General features: G+C 34.1%; 1 pseudogene; it reads left to right on the top strand.

The window, feature by feature from the left end:
* The first annotated feature begins 3,254 nt into the window (after positions 1 to 3,254).
* Positions 3,255 to 15,992, top strand: LOC145106881 (putative polygalacturonase; annotated as a pseudogene).
* The last annotated feature ends 257 nt before the right edge of the window (positions 15,993 to 16,249 follow it).

Below are 16,249 nucleotides of genomic sequence, written 5' to 3'. Positions count from 1 at the left end.
ATATGTGAGGATGAAGGAGACACATGAGAAACAGGTGAGGGGTGAGAAGATCTGTGAGGTAAACATGCAATTTTTAGCTTTTCTTTTCCTTTTTAGGGGTGTTTGGGATTGCCTAGTTAAAACAACTATTTTTTTTTTAATTTTTTTTTTTATAAACATGTTTATTAATTTATCTAGTGTTAAAACATAGTTTTATATAGATTTTTGAATGCACTTATTGAATACAAAAAATTGAAAGAGTTGGTAAGCTATTTTAATATTTGGCAATTTCTATTTATACAATTATACATGTAACATAACCAAAAATGATATCTTATATTGGCTTATTTGTATAATACATATAACATTTTACTTTATTATGTATAATAATAATAATGAAAAACAATTATATTATTAACATAAAAAAATATTTTATATACTTCTGATAATTATTTGAAATATTATTCATATAAAATATGAATATTTTGCATTGCATGATAATTATTTGAAATATTATTCATATAAGATATGAATATTTTGCATTGCATGAATTTCATTATGTTTTTGTTGTGGGTAAGGTATCTTCATATGATTGTCTAAGAAAATATCCATAAATATGATATGTTAGTTGTAGTTTAGAGTGCAATATAAGCCATCTTAATGTTGTGGTGAACTGTTAGACAGGTAGACTAGTGTAGACAGTTTGTGTTGTTGGAGTATTTGTTTACCTGTTTGTTATATATGTTGACATATCTTGTGGTGAGTTGCAGACGATCTTGCTTTACGTAGAAGGCCAACATACGCGGGCGGACCATCGTTATGCTGAAGGCCATGCACGAACCGCCTTTATGTTGCAGGTGAGAAGGGCGGAACAGTCGTGGACTGATGGCTAATGTTTTTTTTGCTTGTATGTATATTGTGGTGTAGGATATTTTGGAGAACTTAGTAAGTTTTGGCTTACTATAACATCCCAAAAAAAGCATGAATTTTTTTTCGATTTTATTAGAACATTTTCAATAAGTTATCAACTAATCAAGCATTGTTTTCGAATCATATCCACATCTAAAAAAATCAGAGTATCAAGATAATCTCTCAAAACATAAATCATAAGGAGGAGTGTACGATCATGCCTTCACATTGCCCCTATCATCAAAAGTACCTGAAAACATTGAAATCAACTACTGTAAGCCAAAGCTTACTGAGTTCCCCTAAAATACCCTACACAACAATATATATACAATGCATGCACACCGGGCCCACAACATAAGACTAGATTGCCCCCGAGCCCACGACACATAAGACTGGAATGCCCTCCCGACTCTCAGCTTATGACTTGATTGCTCCTGAGCCCACAACATAAGATTGGAATGCCCTCCCGATCCTTAACATTTGACTGGCTTGCTCCCAATCCCACAACATAAGACTGGAATGCCCTCCCATCATTCAGCTTATGATTGGATTGCTCCTGGGTTTGTTGGATTACAACACAAAGAAATATCACTAGTACAAAAATGACCTACAGTCACACTTTCCGAAAAACGGCCTATGACACTTTTTATTAAAAGTGTGGCCAAAGGTCACTAAAAAAATTTAGAGACTGTTTTTGGATACATTTAAATTAGTTTGTGTGACCATTATATAGATAATCAAAACTTTAACCACACTTAATTATACCAAATGTGACAAATATTAGTCACACTCGACCACTGAGGCCATAGGTCACAATCAGCCACAGGTATCGATTAAGATTGTCATACTTTTTTTATGAGAGACAATATATAAATGTATCGTGACATGAGTTAGTTCTATGTGTGTTTATAACCGGGTGCCTTTTTAGCCACATAACAGACAAAGTAGCTAAAAGGTGATACATATGGTCACACTAAATATTTGTGTGTCCATAGGGCGGTTCTTTACTAGTTGTACTTAGTTAACGCAAGAAAATAAAACAAGTTAGTATTGGTTACTTATGGTCATGTACCTTTTATTATGTGTGTCAAAATATTATGATTTGGCTTTAAGAAGAAACAAATATTGTATGTAGGTAGCATTTAGTTACGATTATAGCTATTATATGTGTCTATATGTAAATATAGACACATATGTAACGTTTATTCTGGTTGTACTATTGTATCTGGAAGACTCTTAAATTTGACCATATTTATCTTTGATATCATTTGGTAGAATAAAAAATGAACAAAAAGTTCAATCATGGCATTTTACAAAAGTACATTGCTTTTTTTGCAATTAAAGGGTTGTATAAATTAATGAAAAAAATTGAATGACAGTTTTGTAAAGTTAGAAACAATTTCTGAAAAAACCAAAAAAAAAACTAAAAATAATAAAAACAAAAACAAATAACAATATAGTTGTATTGAATAAGAGCTATAAGAAAGGACCAAATTGCCCTTTTTGTCATCTATTCTTTTAATTGCACCAGATCAGACACCATTAAAAATGAAAAGAATACAACTTATTTTAACAGAATAGTATGATAAATAAATGAAAAGAACACAACTTTGTCTAACATTGCATAGCGAAAGTACATTACTATAACATGCAGTTTATGTTATAACATGTCATCCACCATTACAGTAAAAAACTGAAAAAAAATAACTTTGAGTTATAACAATATTACACCAGAATAGTTTGATGGTATAATATGGTAAAAAAATATTAAGGAAAGTACATCGTCATTTTTTGTCATTTTCTTATTCTCCACGTAACGCTAGGATCAAGGTTTGGCATTTCCCTTCTACAAACAAAAAATAAAGATCATTAAATGTTAAAAGAAGGAAAAATATTATCGCTACAAATGTAATTCATGACATTAAGAAACACATATCGTACATATAAGAATACCATGACAATCAGTACGAAAATAATCATTTTCCTTCTGCAACTCAAGTGTGTCTACACGTGGCAATATATTATCATTATGAGGAACTACAATACTAAATTCTTCATCTACATCTTCATATGTATCTCTGTAATTTTTGGTAGGTGTATTGAACACAATAGACATTTTTTGATCGAGCGGGTCTGCCACATAAGATACTTGTTGTGCTTGTGAGGCCAATATGAAGGGATCACCTTTATGGCCTAAAAAAATCCAAGGGTAAAATGGTCAAGATATATGAACACACTCCCAACAGCAATCTCAACATCAAACAACAACCAGAAGCATACTAACCAGAAATATGAAGTTTATATGAAATTTGCAATTCTCAAGGCACCAACAAAGCAACACACAATGAACTCCATGTAGGGGTAAAATGGTCCAGGTATAGAAAAACACTGACATCAATGACACTAACATTGTAAAAAAATAAGGCGAGACAGTGTAATCTGCTTGAAGTTGCTATAAATGTGTAGGAAATTTAGTATTCATCATAAATCTAAAATTAAGAATGAGACAGTGTAAATGTTTAAGAATAAGAAATATGAATGCATCAGAAATCAGAATAATGGAATGACGACATCAGATTTGAAAAAAAAAATGAAATTTAACAGTATACGAAATCAAAATTGTATTACATTGTAAAAGAACGGAATTTGCATCAAAGTAAGAAATAGAATTTAACAATCAAGAAGCTTTAAACTTAGACAGATTAAGAAACCATGTGGGCGATGTGGGCGGTTCAATGATTTGTGTCTTTCAATTATCAAATTCTCAAACTTCAGACTTTCATAAATCAAAGGTGATTTCAAAAACAAGTATCAACTGAGAAATAAAAATGCATCTTTGAAATTTCAGATTCGTCTAGTACGATATCTAATTTCTGAAATAAGACTTGGTGATGTAATCAGTGCAATGGTTAAGGGGTCGATTAGAGGGGAAGTAAAGAAATCATGGTAATGTGGGATAATGGGGTTCAAAAGTTAAAAAAATAATAATAGAATAATAAGAATTAAGAAATCATGAATTTTCATGTAATGAACACAAAAGATGAAACAAATGGCAGACCTCAGTCTTTTTCATTCCCTGTAATATCGTAAAAGAGAGTGAGTTTCGGTCTTCTTCCTCATCAGTCTTCCTCCTTCGTCGTATGTAGGTTTTGTTGATCTTTGTCTTTCTAAGTCTATCCTAGTGAGGCGGAGTGGGTGGTGGAGCTGCAACTGACAAATAGGGGTGGTGGAGCGGTGCCAACGATTTAAAAGGGGTTTATGGGTTTCAAAGGGATTTCACAATGTTGGGTTCTCACGTAATTAGAAGATATGAAATTAGGGTTGAAGCCATACAACAATACCATCGGTAAGCTCGTGATCGAACATGGGGCGATGGAGTAGCGGTGGTGGACAAGGGGCCTAAGGGGTGGGAGAACAAGAAAGGGTTCCCACTACCCTTTTTCTTTCAATCAGAGCTTCGATCCTTGGAAATAAAAAGAAAAGGAAAAGAAGAAACAACGGGAAAGATTATGCGTGGGGAGGGAACTTAAATTTCAGTTTAAGGTAGACGAGGGAGAATGGTGTCGACAACAGGGGAAAAGGGGGTATCTGTAAAAAAACGGTCAAAATGAGTCGGTCAAAATGAGTGAAACTCGGTTAAAATCTGTCAAAATTGGAAAATTTCGGTCGATCAAAATCAAAAAAAATTGTAAGAAATTTGTAACTTCAAATTTATAATTCTATTGGTAATATAATACTAAATCATTAGTTATGAAGTATATTATAAATAGTCCATTGTTTGGTAAAAATTTGTACTTCCAACCCTAAAAAATAATGACTGAGCACTAAGTATAGGTTGTTATTTTCGTTCCTTATACAACAAAATTTGTTTCCACTACGAAAGATAGGAATGTTGGTGGCCTTTTTTTTTTTGGGGGGGGGGGGGGTTGGGAACAGTAACGAATAAGCTACTTTCTAGGGGATCAATAAAATGAAAATGAGAATGAATATGAGAAAGATTGGGAGGAACAAAGTTGAAGGACCAGAAAACTCCATATTAGTGTTAGTTGGACAACAAATATACTCAACATTATCTTTGAGACCGTCAGGATACTTCGGGCTTATGCCATATGGTTTATGGATTATGGATTATGACTTATGGTTTATGTTATAAGGCTTATGGCTTAAGGCTAATAGGTTATGGCTTATGACTTATCATTTATTTTATGTTATAAGGCTTATAGGTTATGGCTTGTGACTTATCATTTATTTCTTAAAACATAAGGCTTATGGCTTAAGAGTTAGGGTTTAGGGCATACGACTTATAACTTGTGATTTAGGTTAGCCTAGCGCAGACCTAATGGCTAAAGAGTTATGACTTATGACTTATGAGTTATGAATTAAGGCTTAAGGTATTATAGCTTAGGTATTATGGCTTATGCCTTAGGTATTAGGGCTTATGGATTATAGCTTAGGGATTAAGGCTTATGACTTATAGCTTAATTAGGGCTTATGGCCTGGATATTAGGGCTTATAAATTAAGGATTAAAGTCTTATGACATAATGATTATGATTGGATCATATGACTTAAGGCTTAGCCTTATGGTTTATGTCTTCCGACTTAATTATAAAGGCTTGAGTCTCAAGACATAAGGCTCAAGGCATATGGCTTGTGACATAAAGCATAAGGCATACTTAGGGTTTATGCTTATAAGCAAAGGTCCACTTCCACCTCAACTACCTCCACACCCCATACCCCACACCTACCCACCCATCTACTAACTTTATCCCCACCCACACCCACACCCATACCCATACCACCCACCTCACCCACATCCACAACAACACTCTCACACCCACCCATCCTCACCATACATAACCTACATCGCTAATCAGACATAAACTTATCACATACCTACTTACACCTATACTTATGTTCCTATTCCCATAAGCCCACGTCGTAGCCTACCAGCTCACCCCACCTCCAACTCACCTACAAATCCATACCACACACCCTACACATCCTATCACCAAACCAACCTCTTATAACCTTTTTTACTCATATTTGACCCTTCAAGTTTGAGTGTAGATATTTTGAGTTTATTCCAATTTTAAGTTTATACATTTTGAGTTTATTTAACTATTTATGCATTTTAAATGTGCTATTTGTTCAGGTATATTTAAAATTTAACCACCATTTCATCCACTTATTCCACGCGAACACACATACTCCTACCCACCTCACCCATATACCACCCAACCTAAAATGCACACCCCCCGAACATGGGACAAAAGTCAAAATAGCTTACCAACTAACCAAAAATACTACTTTTAACATCACACAAATATTTTATAATTTTTAAAGAGCACAGTCAAATTCTAAGATATCATATTTCACACATTTTTTAGTTGATAAATTACACTAATCTTATACATGTTATAAGTTTATAAATTATTAAAAACGTAATATTTATCTAAAATCATTTAATTTTGACATAAAACATAAAACAAAAAAAACAATTATGTTTTTAGCGAGTTTTATTTTGACAAAATAATTATATATATATATATATATATATATATATATATATATATATATATATATATATATATATATATATATATATATATATATATATATATATATATATATATATATTCAAAAAGCTCAAAATTGAAGATTTGTCAAAAATTTCAAAATTAAAGATTTGTCAAAAGTTTGAAAATAAATATATTCTCAATCCGGTAATATATTCAAAAAATTCAAAATTGAAGATTTGTCAAAAATTTCAAAATTGAAGATTTGTCAAAAATTTCAAAATGAATATATTCTCAATCCGGTAAATCGCCTTATAGTTTCTTAATTCGCATTACCCCCAACATAATCTGAACCGCAAGGGTTTATTTTTTCGTTGTTCTCTCATGGGGTCACCGTTGCCTCTCTGTTCTTCCACCCCGACTCCGCCACATCGCCCCTCAGCCATATCGATGACATCAGGTTCCTTCTGCCGTCATATTAGTGTTCCTGCAGTGCTCCTGCTCGGCGGCTGAATTGGTTACTTGTTCTGGAATTGTGTCGGTGGCATACCGGAGCGATAAGATCTCAATAACTGATTTTGGTGCTGTTGGAGATGGTAGAACGATGAATACAGGAAATTTACTGGATTGAGCATTTGAAGAGGAGAGGAGGGAAGCTTCTTTACATTCCTCCTAGCGTTTATCTAACAGAGAGCTTCAATCTCACTAGTCGAATGACTCTGTATCTAGCTAAAGGCACTGTTATCCAAGCTACACAGGTACTCATATCCATTTTAACTTTTTGCTCTCAGTTAATTGCCAAAATCTTAGAAATCTACACATAGATTTCGTACCTTAAAACAAGTTTCAGTAGTTGGAATACTTCAAATTGGAAGTCATTTCAATAATTTTTCTATACTCTGTCTTTTCATTGATTTTAATGTACAATTTTTGAAATGAGTTGTTGAATTTGTCAAGTTACGGTGTAGTTTATTGACTTTTGAGCTAACAGACTTAATTTGCTACAAAAAAAGGAAGACAACAATCTCTGCGTATTTGAAAAACAATTACTTAATGTTCTTCCAATTGTAGTTTCACAATTCATCCACAAGTCCAGAAACAATTTGTATTTATTCTGCATTGTTGCTATTTGGAGACCAGACTATTAAATATAGTTCCCAAAAACAATTTGTACTTATTTTGCATTGTTTCTAATTGAAGTAATGTTGCGTTTTGAGAATAATACTATAACACTTTGCCCATTATGATTAGTTAATGATTTCTTAAAGGAGCAAAAAGTTTAATTTATTAGGGACGACAAAGCATCAACATAAGCAAAACTTAGTTCGGAAAACAACAGGGCTAATGGTAAGTTTTGTGGGTTCCTATGTGCAAAATCAATATTGACAGCTATATTGAAGACATACTTCCTTATATTTATAAACAATTCATCTGTAAAGTTATTTATTTAGCAAATAGTAGAACATAATATGATTGTAATTAACTTTATTATCCTTTTGTGATTATGTTCAGGACACAACCAACTGACCTCTTATTGCTCCATTGCCTTCTTATGGAAGAGGAGGAGAATGTACAGGTGTAAGGTACATGAGCTTCATCCATGGAGATGGTCTCCATGATGTCATTATTACTGCTATGTATAATGTATAATATATAAATTTTTTCTCTTGAAATTGCTTTATATATTTACATATTGTTTTGATGAATTGCTCATCATTTTCAGGTGAGAATGGGACAATATATGGGCAAGGTGATGTGTGGTGGAACATGTGGAGACAGATAACCTTGTAGTTCACTAGACCAAATCTTGTTGAGTTCAAGGATTCTAGAAGCATCATTATTTCTAATGTCATCTTCAAGAATTCACCTTTCTGGAACATTCATCCTATATACTGCAGATATTATTAATATCCAAACCCATTTTTTACAAAAATAGTTACAAACTCCCATGTTAAACTTCTAACGTATACCTTTTTTTTTGTCTATACACAGTAATGTTGTTATCTGATATGTTACAGTATTGGCTCCATCCGAATCTCCCAACACCGATGGAATTGATCCAGGTATGTAATATAAAACAATAAAAACTAAAATGTTGATTTATTACCATTATTCTCTTACTTAGTAAATTACATTTTTGGTCCTTAAGTCTAGCTGATTTTTTCAATTTTACTCCCCAAAAATTTTCTCTTGTAGTTTTGCTCCTTCTTTGAGTTTTTTTTAATGTTTTTGGTCCTTTCTCCAAGTAAATGACTATATTGCTTGGATCAAAACTGTAAAAATCAGCTATACTTTAAATGGTGACAAAAAACGTAACAATAATCTTGAATAGGGACCATTGATGAATTGGTAAAAAGAAGATTCATTTCTACCCCATGAAACTGTAGAATTCAAAACAGTTGAGCAGGCATATAAAAGTTTTGTTCCATGGCCAAAACACCTTGTGAAAGCCGATTTAAAGGTTTGTTTATGTTAACTTCTTTGTTCATTAGACTTTTTTTCCTTCATGAACTACTCTACTAAAATTTTAATGTACTCATTTTTTGTTTCAATGTTGTTGGTATAGGTACTAAATATGATATCACCTCAAAGACCATGAACTTCAAAACTCAAAGAAACGGAAACCAACTTATATATCATTTGACACCCTTCTCAAGAAGACATGGAGCAGTACCAACACGATGAATGCCTATTTATGTCTAGTTTTTGGTTTATGATGTTTTTGCTTTATTTACCATATTTTAATACTTGCAATTAGTACAATTTTTTTGGTATTTTAATTACGAATTTAATGTATGAATTTGGATTTCAGTTGTTAATAACATCTAATTCTGAATTTTGATATTGTTTCATATTGTCGGGTTTTGATGACTTTAATTTATATTCTTTTAATGTGTCTACAATATAGAAAAAGTAACAACAAAAACTGAATTATTGTGACTTTAATATAAATTTGGCTATGTTTTATAGTTTTTCAATGTCTCTAAAATTATACAATGGTGACATTATATCATTTTTTGACATATGGCTAAACGCTTAATAATAACCATAATCTAAAGTAAGTATGAGTCTACAATTATTTTAAAATCATGTTTTCTAAAGTTTTTGTGACGATAAGTTCAACAATAACAACACAAAAAAATTGACGTGAGAAATAAATACCATAATTGATTGTTGTTGAGACTAAATACTAGCAAATCGTCACTTACCTCATTAATTATATGTGTCCATTTACCGACCATGGACATGTTCACCGTAATTATATGTGTCTAAAATATACCCAATAGTCTTAATACGATACCGAATAGTCCTTAATTTTAACAAAATGTGTGTCTTTATAATACTTATGATTGTATTTCACTTAATTGTGTGTCTCCATACGATAGGCTATAGTCACAAAAATTGATTGTTTTTTGTGACTAATTATTAGCAATTCGCCACTTATGGAATTAATTCCATGTGGCCATTTAGAAAACATGGTCATGCTCACCGTAATTACATGTTTACAAAAGATACACAATAGTCTTAATAAAATTTAAATTGCGTGACAATATAAAAGAAAACAACTACACTAAAACATCATGAATGTCGCAAGTTGGTGATATACAGTCACCATAGTTACTAAATAAATGTGTCTACTGACGGTTTAACGCTACAATATTGGATATTTAAGGAACAAAATTCCATACAAATTTGCCACACTTTTATAATACGGCCATATGTTTTCATATCATACGGATACTACATTTTAAAGTGACCATAAGACCCATACGATGGTGTCACCTTCCGTCACACTTTCAGTGAAAAAATAAAATGTCACTATACGTATATGGTCACACTTTTTTGGTGTGACCGTAAGTCATTTTTCTTGTAGTGTATTGCCTCAACCCAACCACATCATGTCGACTTATGCAAACAATAATCAATAACCAACAAGTACAGGTAATCATACATATCTACCAAATCTAACAGATCACTACAGTATACCAACATCCTACATAAAAGGACACATGTAACATCCTGTTTCGAGAAGTTTCTTATTTCGGGATTGTGGACAATGATGGGTTTTACATGCAATAACGCAGATAAATCCTTAACACTTAAGGGTACATGAAACCTACTAGATATATGTCATAACACTATTGAAGTAACATTCCATTGAACAACAAGAACCTATGAACCCTATGATAATTTCAAAAATCATAAACAAGTTAGGGTTTACATACCTTTTACTTATTGTAGTAAATAACTAATCAGAACCTTCTTGAAACACTCTTGGAAGCAAGCACCACAAGTGTCGTGCCTTTAATGGTTCACACCCAAACCCTAGCAAACAAGGAAACTTGAAGAGAGAGGATAAAAGAGACAAAATTTCGGTTATACTCTTGAGGAGTCAAGTGGTCGAAATTTAGGGGCTATGAGACCCTATTTATAGCTGACCAAGAAACCCTAGATAACCCTTAGCTGATTAAAATAATAATATCTTAAATCAGGTAATTTTCTGGTTTCTTAATTATCCGCAAGAGATATTATAGAAACCCTAGAATTACTCCAAAAACTGTCCACCTCTCACGGGGAAGGTTCTAGAACCCATTTGTTCAACTATTGAACAATTACATCTTAGGTCCTTGTATTCATAATTAATCTGATTAACCCCAAAATTAATCTAATTAATTTCTGGTTAATTCTTAATTAAATAATATTATTTATAACTAATATCATAATATATCAACAAATCATTTACTTTAATTTCTAATTAATTTATTAATCATATAATAAATGAATAAACCAGTCTCTCTCTCTCTCTAAAAGTTAGCATATTCAATTACTAGGTTTGATGGCAACCCAAAAGGACTATGTTACCATCAATTCAAGTATATACCAATTATAGTAATGGGCTTAGACATCTAATCCAACAGTCTCCCACTTGGATAAGACTATAACTATAATTGCCGGTATAACATCTGTACCGATCAACAATTTGTAGCTTCCAAAAGCTAAACTTGGTCTTTGTGAGTAGAAGGTACTCCAAGGCATTTGAGTTGTCCTTTCAGAGGTTTTAAGGGGTGTTAAGTCATAAAGTTGGGTTCTTGGTCACTAGTTTCCCTCCATGCAAGTGCAAGATGGTCTTAATGGGTTAAGAGACTAGGGTTTTTGGAGTTAAGGACTTTATACCCATGCTTGACCAAAAATGTGGAAACTTTATGGTTAAGAACATCTTTTGTTGCCTAGATCTGAAGTTTGGACGTAAGTGCTTAAAAGGATTAAGCACTTAATAAGAGGGGTGGCAAACAACCACGTACACAGGGTGTAAGGAGAGGTACATTGAGGTACGAGGCCAGCTTCCCGATCCTCGGTCAACTGCAAAATACGCCCCACGTACATGAGGAGTACGCCCCGCGTACTGATTGAGTCGAACCAGTTGATTCGGTTGACTTTGACTTGGACTTTAACTAGGGTTTGACCTAGGGGTATTTTAGGTATTTTAATGGTAGTCTGAGTTTTGGTAACTGTTTTTTGTAAAGGTGACCAGTAGCATGGGTTTCAGAGTAGCGTGTTAGTTCAACTTTTCGTCCGTCTGTGAGGTGAGTCTTCTTACCAGCTTAAGTTGGCCGAAGGCACCTAGGCCGACCCACTTTATTATATAAATAGAACTGTTTGTTATTGTATGATTCTGTTTGATGTGATTGTATGATTTATGTATGGAGCTATATGGGGTCGGAGTCATTACAGACTCGGGGTTGATACGGACCCGGGGGTTGATTCGAACCCGACACATCTACATGCTGTTATTTTGGGTTGATATGGACCCGGGGGTTGATATGGATCTGACACAACCTTGTTTTGTTATATTATATGTATGATGTATGTGGTGATTTCGGAAGCTCACTAAGTTTTGTGCTTACAGTTTATGTTTATGGTTTCAGGTACTCCCAACTCAAAAGGGAAGCGCCCGACATGATGGCACATCATCCTTCCCGTATGAATTCCGTACTTGATGTAATTGTACTATGATGTTTTGGAATACTACAATGAATGATGGACTTTGATACAATCAATGAATGAAAATTAATGGCTTTTAAACGAAATAATTTTAAGTACTGTTTTTGGGTTGTTACACCCTATTCCATGGTGCCTAAGAGGTGAGAATAAATAGATAACAAAAATTCATGTATGTTAATGTTCTAATTAAATGTCATGCTAAAATAAAAAAAGGAAAAGAGGAAAATAAAATCTTTTTGGAATTTTAAATGTAAATAAAATATATAAAAAAATGTATGAAAATTAACTAAAATACATCCAACTTATCATGCATGCAACAGAGAAGAAAAGAGGAAATACCCAACCCCAAGCTTAAAAATAAGCATTGTCCTTAATGCTTGGGGGAAGGGTGAATGTACCTAAATCAGGGGTCATGAGAAGGATATGGATAGGGGTAGGGTGGGTGTAGGTAAGCATATGATGGTTGAGGGTAAGGCTGAGTTAGACGGGGATATGAGTAAGGAGGCGAAAGCGGTATGTTCTCGAAGTGGTTTTGAGATTCGTGACAACCCCACACATGATGCATTTGTTGTGCCATGATTTGATTGGAGACACAAAGGGCATTGAATCTCTCAATGAAACTTGATGAAATTAAAAAAAAAACATTTCTCCGTGTGGAGTACCGATTCTTTGTCATGTAGCGTTCGGATATTAGGTTTGTTGCTTCCTTCTATGGTTTGGGCTTTTCCTTCGCCCGTGTATGAGTGCTTATGTGAGGTGGACATGACAAACCAATAATGAAATTACCAAACAACCAAGGAACAATCCAAGTAATCCAATTCAAACCCAATCGACTCCTAATAGACCACTAAATGAAACACCAAACCATTTCAAAACATGAATCCTAGACTTATTTGATGGAATTTCATATAATTATCATTCAAAACATTCATGAAACATAAATAAAGTCACGAAAAGAGGGTACCCCATTGGTGCTTGTGAATTTTGAACTTTGAAAATCCGTGCGAAAATTTGGAATTTGAAAATCTTGCAAACCTGCACCCCAAGCTTTAACTTAACAACCCACAAGAACGAGTTCTTCGCTAAAATATGAAGAATCCGACGAGGCTTGAAAAAGTTACCAAAATTTTCCGGTTATATTTCAAGGTATTTTTGGTGGGTTTTGTAACCTAGACCAAGGGGAGTACAATGTTGGTGTTGAAATTCCGAAAAGTGGCCGGAGGTGGCAGGAAAATGGTTAGAAAGTCATGAATGGGGGTGGTCAACGCCCATAGTTCGAGGAACAGATCAAATTTTTTTAGTGATGGTTTGTAGATCTTGGAAAATGCGAGAGAATGGTGCAAATTTTGTTGAATTCTGACTGGCGGTTCAACGAGAATCTTGATTTTTCTGTTGAGATGGGTGTTGGGTGGTTGTGTTCTTGAGAGAACAGATGGGTGGGAGAGGAAGAACACTTTGAAGGTTTGAGGAAGTAGAAGGAGCTGCACTTTGATCCATATGGTCTGTAGAAGTCAACAAAAGTCAGCTCTTTTAAAATTCGGTTAATGCTGGTCAATAGAATAAAAACTATTCGAACATGTCACATGCTAACATTGTGTAATAACATGCAGAATGCGTGTCATATATGGAAATGCACATGATCCATTGCTCCATATGCGGCCTTTGATATGTGGTCAACTAAAATACACACGGACGCTTATCATGACACGTAAACAAGTTTTTTTATGACACGCGGATCGTGTCTCATGAACTGGGATGATTCTGTCTTTAGCTTTGGTACGCATATAGTTTTTTTATGACATGCGTATTGTGTGTCATGAACTGGAGCAATTTTGTTTTTCAAAGATTTCCGGAATTGTTTAAAATGATCCCCGATGACGGTTTTCAAACAGTGTAAAAATTGGGACTCTAAAGGAGGGTTGAGCTTGGATTTTAAAAAACAAACACTTTTGAAAATTCAAAAACGGTTAAAAAAACATTTATTCAGAATTTGAAAAGATGAAAGCACAATGCTTTCCTAAAATTCCCATCTTTCGTCTTTGGCGAGATGGCTTCCCACTGTTGCCTTAGTCACTGGGACATCCAAACGGATGACATCTAGGGCATTTGCATTGAAACCCTTATAGAATGGCTTCAATCAATGCCCATAGACCTTGAAGATTTTCCCCGTATCGGCACTTTGGATTTCCACCATTCCATGATCGAAAACTTTCTCTACTATAAAGGGACCTCGTCGTCGAGATATCCACTTTCTTGAGAAAACTTTTAGTTCGGGATCGATAGAGAATAACATTTTGTCCTAGAACAAATGACATTCGGTAGATAGACTTCTCTTTAGAGTATTTACTCTATCGTTGACCATCGAATTATCTTTTGACTTTTTTCTTGACTCCTCTAAATCTTTTACCTGTAACTTCTTAAGCCTTTCTTCATCATCAACATTTTTTATCTCAAACAGTTCTTGGGTTTTAGGCTTAAAAACATCAAAAAAAATACAAAGAAGATGTGTCTCTAGGGTACCTCATGGCGTCTTTAATTTTGAATTCATTTACATCGCCATTAAATTCCATAGTGAGGATACCCACATATACATCAATTTTAGTCCTATCCGTTTTCAAAAATGGTCTTCCAAGAAAGATTAGTTCCAATTTGGATGAAGATTGTTCATCTAATTTGATCACATAGAAATCCGTGCGAAATACTAGTTGGTTAACTTGAACTAAAACATCTTCTAAGACACCTCTATGAACATTTAGCGATTTGTATGACACCGCAAGTTGTATAGTAACACCTGTTTAATTTAAAGGGCCAACATTTAGCGACTCGTATACCAAATATGGCATGACATCATTAGAAGCGCCAAGATCAAGCATGTCACTTCTAATAGTAATATCCCCTATCTTGCAATGAACCGTAAACATTTCAGGGTCTTTACATTTTGGTGGGAGTTTTCTTTGTAAAACTGCGAATCCATTTTTACTCATAGAAACCTTTTCATATCCTTGTAGTTTTCTTTTGTTAGTTCTAAGATCTTTTAAAAATTTAGCATACCTGGGGATTTGCTTAATTGCATCTAACAACGAAATATTTACCTCAACCTTTTAAAGGGTGTCTAAGACTCCTCTTTCTTCCTCCTTTTTCTTTGAGGGGGCAAGGCACGATGGAAAAGGCGGCAGAATGACTATGGGTGTGACCATATTTGGTGCTTCTCCTTGAACATTACTTTTCACCATCGTATTTGAATTGGGACAACCTCGACCTCTTCTTCTTTTGAATCTTTCTTTGTCTTGCTTTATCTGGTTTCTCTTCTACTTCTCAATGTACCATATTGGCATTTGGTTTCTTTTCAGTTTGAGAATGGAGTTTACCACGGGTTTCCAATTTGCTAATCGAAGTGACTAAATCTCCCACTTGAGCTTTAAGGTTGGAGATCCTAGTACTTGTTTCTTTTTGAAATTATCTGGTAGTAGTGGCAAGAGACATTACGGAGCTACTAGGTTTGCATTGATGAGGTTGTTGGTGATGATATGAAGGCTGTGGTTTGGATTGATAATGGGGTTGTTGTGGTGGGTAGGAAGGTCTAACCACTACATTTAAGGCAATGGTATTGGGCTGTAACTCATAGTGGGATTTGGCTTCCAACTCGAATTGTAGGCGTTTTGATAACCAGATGGCTTGTTGTGGTATCTTTGAATATCACCTATGGCATTTACATGTTCCACATATTATTTGAGAATAGGGCAGATATCCACGAGATGTCCCATTGTTTCACAAATACCACAAACCATAATTTGTGGAGTACCTCCCATGGCAAGTTTTTGAGCAACGAATGTCAAATCCG

The sequence above is a fragment of the Lactuca virosa genome, chromosome 4, assembly GCF_052849685.1.
Source record: "Lactuca virosa cultivar CGN04683 chromosome 4, Lactuca_virosa_CGN04683_v6, whole genome shotgun sequence".
In the NCBI taxonomy this organism is placed as follows: domain Eukaryota; kingdom Viridiplantae; phylum Streptophyta; class Magnoliopsida; order Asterales; family Asteraceae; genus Lactuca; species Lactuca virosa.
The sequence above is the reverse complement of the archived record's forward strand: the minus strand, read 5'-3'. Positions and strand labels throughout refer to the sequence as shown.